At 41.0% G+C, this 7,574-nt stretch overlaps 1 pseudogene; it reads left to right on the forward strand.

Moving 5' to 3' along the window:
* The first annotated feature begins 3,507 nt into the window (after positions 1 to 3,507).
* LOC120519865 lies at positions 3,508 to 6,156 on the forward strand (annotated as a pseudogene).
* Positions 6,157 to 7,574: the final 1,418 nt, after the last annotated feature.

A 7,574-nucleotide genomic window follows, 5' to 3' on the forward strand; every position in this document is an offset into this window, starting at 1 on the left:
GCCACTTATTAAAAGGGCCCATCTTCAAGAAATTTGTACACGGTTTCCCACGCTAACTGAATCCTACTTACATATATATCGTCCATAGCCTGCACCTCGGTCAACATGTGGTAGGTTGGATCCCCATCCAACGCCTCCCACGATGTTGGCTGCCTGCTATATAAGGCCGTCCATCGCTCCGTCTTACATTCCCTTCCTTACTTTGCCACGGATTCGCTCCCTACTGATAACTACAGCCTTTTGTTTAATCCACGAGCTTCTCGCTGTTTTATTGTTTGTTTATTACAATTATAGTTTGTATAGGTATTTTACACTTACTTTACATTGCTCAGGTACCCATTTCTTTATCATTCCAACCCCCATTACCATGTCTTCGAGATGATCACTATCAATCAAACAACTGTCACTTACTGAGTGGTTTCCATGCCCGGAGATACCACCTACCTTTTCCATTCTCTTTGTTACATATTGCTACATCATATCAGGCTCACTCTGATATCCGGAGGAACATTCTGTCTTATGTATTGAATGACTGGGACAGGTTCAAGGTGTGGACTGATGAGGTACAGGAGATAATTATGCTCACAGGAACACTAGAAGAGTGAAATGCTTAAGCCCTTCACCTATGGTTCTGCATGTGAGTTGATGGCTGCAGCTGAATTGTTCAGTTTGCTTTCAAGAAATCAAATGCCAAATATTTTACACCTTTCGACAACCGCCATTGCCTCTTAAACATCTTAGATTCACGGTGACGATTTCAGTAGTGGACACTTTGATGTTTATGAATGTTTAAACTCTCAAAAGCTGGATGTGATTTTATCGATGAAACCGGTTGTATGCCTACAACGCTTGACAGATGCCAAATGTCACTTCAACACAACAAATCCTGCAAATACTGTCGTAATTGAAACAAACCATGAGACTCAAACCGATTATGACAACAGCAATCCAAGCTGAGAGATTTGAGACAAGATTACTGTTCACGTGGCCAACTGTAGTTACATGCTCAAGAGTAAGCTCAGCACACAGCAGGTCATATTACAACCGGAGGCAGACTGACAACATGGTATACAAAGAGATCCTAACAAATAATTATTGGCATATTTTCCTTCAGTTTAAAAGGTTTAATTTTCTTCTTAATAAAAATTTAATGAGTACTTACAGCTGAAGGGTATGTAATATATATATATATATATATATATATATATATATATATATATATATATATATATATATATATAGGAATAAACATACTGAAACAGATACATATAGTAAATAGTGATAATTTTAACTAAAATATGTACATGTTAACTGAGGAGCGTGGATATGTGAGTTTACCCTAAAATAGCTTAGGACCCCTTATGCTCCAGTACTGTACTAGAGAGGAAGGTTAGGAAAATGGATGATTGATTACATTTATACAGACAGAGAAAAATTATTTACATTCCAGGTTAGATATTTAAAATAAATTCTAGAAAAACATCAGATATTCATTATGTAGTTTTCATGTCCCCTGAATAGATTTTCAATGGGCACTTTTGTTTCCTCACATATTTTAAATTCCTTTTGACAAAGGCTAATAAATGTGTTTAAGTTGACCTCAATTTTGCCAGACCTGGTATTTGAAAACTGATTTCTGATTCTGAATTTGATGGTGCAATGAACAAGATTTGTAGTAGCAATAAGATCCAAATTATAAGAAATTCTGAAAACAAAATTGTTAGTTAAGTTTAAGAAATTGAGTTTCAACAGACTTTGAGTCTCAAAGGTCACTTAGATTTGCATTTGGAATTTTTCCCGAAAATCCTGAAGCAGAGAGTGAAGAGCAAGGTGAAAGACTCCAGCAAGATATCAAGGACATGAAAAGTAGTACTTGAGGGACTGTAGGATGCCAGTATAATAGCAGACTTCTGCTGTATGATGCATAGGAACATAGCAGAAAAGTGTTTTGGATCAAAAGTTATAAAAAGCGACAAAACTAGAAGTTATATGTAAGTCAATGAATATACCTCGAAACATTAGATTGACTAAATCATTTAATGTTAACTTGATTTAGAACAATATTGTATACATGAGAACATTGTGTGAATTTATTAAATTTTAATTATTTTACATTTTTTACTTAAGCGTAAAATGAAGGAACCATTCTAATTAGATTTTATGTAAATAAAAAGTCTAAATCAACATTTACGCTCATCCTAATTCAGGGTGTTCATAAAAAAATGCAACTGCTTGTTACATAAACCGCATAAATGTTTACTTCATGATGTAGAAGCACATAAAAAAGAGGAAGAATTACATCAAATACTTGAAATATTAAAATGTGTGCTTCGATTTAAATGTAATATCTAAATATTCTCAATTGTAATAGAAATGTATCATTTTCACCCTCTGATAACGTCCATAGATTCCTAGTAAACAATCAAACAAAAAACAATTTTAATCGTGATTATCGTAATCACTTAACTTGAAACAGTCGAAAACATATCCCTTATGGTTATGCTTGAAATTTGTTTGGAGGCTAAGACCACCAGTAAAGAATCAAAATTTTGTCTAATTCGAGATCAGCAAACTAAAAATATCATAAATCGACAATTCACATGCCAATTTTACCAATTCCTATTTTACATAGTTTTGCGAAAAGGAGGAACTATGATCCCTCGCATTACATTATGGAGTAACCCCTGGGGTCGGTTGATGTAGCATGCACAATTTCAAGTCCTTCTGATAATTTTTGCCGAAGACGCCTACATTAGATTACTCATCACAGAGGGTGTAATTTCATGCACAAAATATAGACCAAAACGTGCATAAAATGAGGATTTTTCTGGTTTAGAGCGCCAGTTTAAAAACTGAAGCGATTTTAAAGGCATTCGTAAGTAAGTGTGATGACTTTTGTTTAATTTTGCTTAACACTTTGTAATGCTGTTAATCCGTTTTCTCTCCTTCCAGTGATATATTGCACCAGTTTAATTTGCATTCAGGTTTTTTTTTTATATCTGATTAGGCAAAAATGCCGTCGTATTAAATTGACTGCGTTCTGATATTTTAATTGAGCAATACAGGTCCGTAATCGGTGCCGCGAGTCGCAACTAACGTTTAACACTGATTTGCCACATTATACATCGAACAAGATAGAATACTGTAGCCATTCTGGCTCAATGTAAACCTCTCCCGGTGAATGCCGACTCCTAAATAGAGCCGTAATGGCGCTCAGTTACGTTTGTCTTCTCTACCAAGCGTGAAAGTGATTGACAATATTGAACCGCCTATGAAACAGTTCCTCTGTTTTCCCTGTGACCAGTAAGAAACGAAGGGGGCGGGTAATTGTATTTGTTGTTTGAAAATGGCGATTGCCTTTTCGGTGCTCGAGTGACAGCGAGGTGAATATACATTTGATGTTTATTATTTTACGTAACAACTTGATAGATAGTCAGATAAAAGTTTCAGCGACACTGGATTTTGTGACGCGTATAGTTAGTTACGCAAAAGTATATAATTAATAAAATGAAAGGCAAAGAACGATCGCCGGTGAAAAAACGCTCCAGGGCCTTGGAAGATATCCGAGACAGAGGAGGAAGCCATCCGAACAACAAGAAAATAGGAGCCCTTTCCACCTCTGGCGGTGGCAGCGGTGGAGCCAGCAGCAGTAGCAACAACGGCAACAGCTCCGGAAAAAGTGAAAGCAGCTCCAGCAGACGTAGTCTTCTGAGCGAAAAGCGTACGGAAAGCCGCGACTTCGACGTGCACTCCTCCAGCAGGGGCGAGTAGCACCAACCACAGTTACACCAGCGCTACGGCCGCAAGCTCGGGGAGCAGTAAGAACCATCTGAATAGCCTGAATGCAGAGACTTCGGCCACCCGCAGCAACTCACGCCTGGATCCTCCACAGCAGCAGCGGCCTCCTCCGCCGCCCCTCTCCAGCACCGAGAGTGAGTACAAAACACTAAAAATAAGCGAATTGGGCTCCCAACTCAGCGACGAAGAGATCGAGGACGGATTGTTTCACGAATTCAAGAAATTTGGCGACGTGAGTGTAAAAATCAGTCGCATAAGTGACGAGAGAGTGGCGTTTGTGAACTTCAGGCGGCCCGAAGATGCACGCGCTGCTAAAGCACGCCCGTGGCCGGCTCGTGCTTTATGATCGGCCGCTTAAGATCGAGGCCGTGTATCTTAATCGCAGGCGGAGCCGCTCGCCCATCGATAAAGACAGCTATGCGGCGGTGTCGGCGCATGCCAGGCACCCCCGTCCAGCGGCCCTTGTCTCCTACAGCTTTGGGGTACAGAGATTACAGATTGCAGCAACTCGCACGGGCGTCTCCGCCACCGCCGCCACCCCGTTGCCTCGAGTTTGGACAGAGAGGGAATATGCATTTTATGAGGCCGGGCACGTCCGCCATACAGTCCTAGCGGAAAGAGCAGCTTTGCTGAAGGAAATCATTTCCCCCGAAGACGACCAAAGAGCAAACAGGACGTTATTTTTGGGCAACTTGGACATCACCATCACTGAGTCCGACATCCGAAGAGCTTTTGACAGGTTTGGGTGATTACTGAAATAGACATTAAGCGACCAGACATTAAGCGACCCATCAGAAGGCAAACTAGCACCTATGGCTTTCTCAAGTATGAAAATTTGGACATGGCCACCGGGCCAAGCTACCATGTCTGGCAAAGTTTTGTGCAGAAACATTATTAAGATTGGCTATGGAAGGCACACCCACCACACGTCTGTGGGTAGGGGATTAGGACCTTGGGTTCCTTGGCAGCACTTGCAAGAGAGTTTGTCTTTGGCACCATTCGGACTATTGACTACAGAAAAGGTGACTCTTGGGCATACATTCAATATGAAAGTCTGGATGCTGCTCAGGCTGCCTGCACTCACATGAGGGGTTTCCCACTTGGGGGCCCAGACCGCAGATTACGAGTGGATTTTGCTGACACAGAACATAGATACCAGCAGCAGTACTTGCAGCCTTTGCCTCTGCCCCACTATGATGTAGCAGAAGCTTTGTGCACCGTGTTGCTCAAGAACCTCTGCGGGGCAGGGAAAGAACTCCTCCTGCGCTGCACTTCAGAGAACGAGAACTGTATCCAGCTGCTGATTGGGTAGCCCCCTCAGCTAGGGACAGAGTGAGAGCAGGTTATGAACAACTTGATCATCTTGACCCAGAGCGAGGCCAAGAGAAAGCTGGTCATTGGGCAGAAAGAGAACTACAAAACCGTGACCAAACCCGAAAACGCATGATTGTTGGAAGAGAGCCGACACCTGGATCGTTCCCCTGAAAGCTACGGCATTGTCCATCACTTGAGCGAAGTCAGGCGGAAGCAGTAGCAGGGGATGGGGTCGTACAGCGACTCTGGCGTCCCCTGCGTGAGTGAGGAGAACCTCCCAGCTCGTGATAGACATGCCAGTGCTGAGAGGAGCCAGAGTGAGAAGGGCAGGTGACCGGTTAAAAAATGCCAACCTGACTGAGACTAACACAGGGGGCACTAGTGAGCGGGAACGCAAACGCAAATTCAGTGATACTTCTAAGAGTCCGGCTAAAAGAAGAGAAATTTGAGGCCAGTTCTTCAAAACCTGCTGCACAGCAGAAACCAGACAGCAACCAGAAACTTTGTCTGGCCTGGCAGGGAATGCTACTGTTAAAAAATAGCAACTTTCCGTCAAACATGCATCTTTTGGAAGGAGACCTGAATGTCGCTACGAGTCTTCTTGTTGACAGCTCCGCTGGAGGCAAGGTTGCCCAGCTTAAAATCACTCAGCGTCTACGCCAGACCAGCCAAGCTGATGAGGTGAACCACGCATCAAAGTGGCTGGACCCACTGGCTACTGTGTCCTCCTTGCAGTTCCTGGAAAATCAGAAGGGAGTTCGTCTGTTTCGGATCAGGCAGCATCCACTCAGAGGCCACTCAGGAACCTGGTGTCATATCTAAAGCAAAAGCAGGCAGCAGGTGTTATCAGCCTGCCGATTGGTGGCAGCAAGAAAGGACAACGCTGGAGTTCTCCATGCTTTCCTCCTTGTGATTTCTCAGCAGTTCTTGGATTCCTCTGCCAAAGCTCTCACGAAAACTGAAGAGGACTACTTGGTCATGATAATGAGTGCGTGGAGCATCCTAAAGAGGAAGGGAGGAAAAGTTGTTTATAATTGTGTGTAACGCAACACTGCATGCACCTTTTCTTGCATTATGGGATATGGCAGTATGTATCTTCTGGCTTTCATCTCTTTCTACATTTTGCTGAAAAGCAAATCATCAGTTTAGGTGAAAAATTACACATTTAAATACTAGTCCAATAGTCACAATGTTTCCAAAGTCAAAGTATTTTTCAGTTCTTTACATTTATTTTTGTTTTGTTTTGGCATCATGCCGTTTGCTAGAAATGCGTTCTTTGCAGATGGCTATAGCTGAGCAGTTGAAATAAGCCAATGGAAAGTAATACAGTCTGAGAATGCTTGTTTTTAATTTGCACTCCATTGCAGATAGGCCAGTTATTTTGTTGAATAGTAAAATATTAAGGAAAAGAGTAGGCATCCATAAAATGTGGAGTGACATTTTCTTCTACTTTTCAGTTAGAAGTTAACAGTTTGATAATGCATTCTGTTATTTGACACTGTAATTGGGTGTTGTTTATCCAGTTTACAGTTGAACTTTCCAGTTGAACTGCCGGATGTTTGGTTGCTCCAAATTTAAAAGAGCTTTTAAATGCCTTGATCTTTGTATAATGAATGGCCTTCTGCAATTTATAAATGCTGTCTTGTCCATTTTCTGTATAGACTGTATGCTGCTTTCTGGCTTACTCCTGCTGTAGTATTCCAAGCTGGTTTAGGGTTAGCATTACAAGAGCTGCGGTGATCCTAAAACCTTTTGTTTACAAGTGGAAATTAATTTGCAGTTTAAGGAATTCAGAAATGGTCAGACTTGACTAAAACAATTAAGTCCATCTTGGAGATAAGTAACGATAGACTTTTTTTTTAACCTAAAAGATATGACAAGCCCTGAAGTACTGTAAACATTCTTTAGGGAAGATGTATATTATGACAAAAACTAAATAATTCTGGCTGAATATGTTTAAAGGAAATACCTCAGTTTAACACACCCCATATATTCAGTATCCCAAAATGCCCTTTAAGGTATTCATCAGTGACAGTGTTCCATTTAAAAAGTTTAGAAAAACTGCAAGACTGAATGTTTTATAATTGATTGCATTATTCTTGAGTCCCGATACTTCACTAAACAAGCAACCTTGACCTATTTCTTTTAAATGCATTCTATAGGACACATAAGGAATATTATAGCAAATGTGGAAAACATGAGTTTATGTAATTAGGACAAAAATATGTCCAGCTATCTAGGCAGAGTAGGATTCAGAGAACTGGGTATAGTACATATGTAGGACACTCTTTGTTTCCCATAAAAGGTGAATATTTTCTTTGGCAGAAAATGAGAAAATATACATGGCTGTTAGTCTGCTTTCATACAGAATATTTAATCTTAAATATTGGCTTTGTCTTAGTGTTTTTTGTCATATTTTGACATTGGGTAACAAAGCTGTGGGTCCTGCTAAGACCTATTTG

Source organism: Polypterus senegalus, unplaced genomic scaffold (genome assembly GCF_016835505.1).
Source record: "Polypterus senegalus isolate Bchr_013 unplaced genomic scaffold, ASM1683550v1 scaffold_9774, whole genome shotgun sequence".
Taxonomy (NCBI): Eukaryota; Metazoa; Chordata; class Cladistia; order Polypteriformes; family Polypteridae; genus Polypterus; species Polypterus senegalus.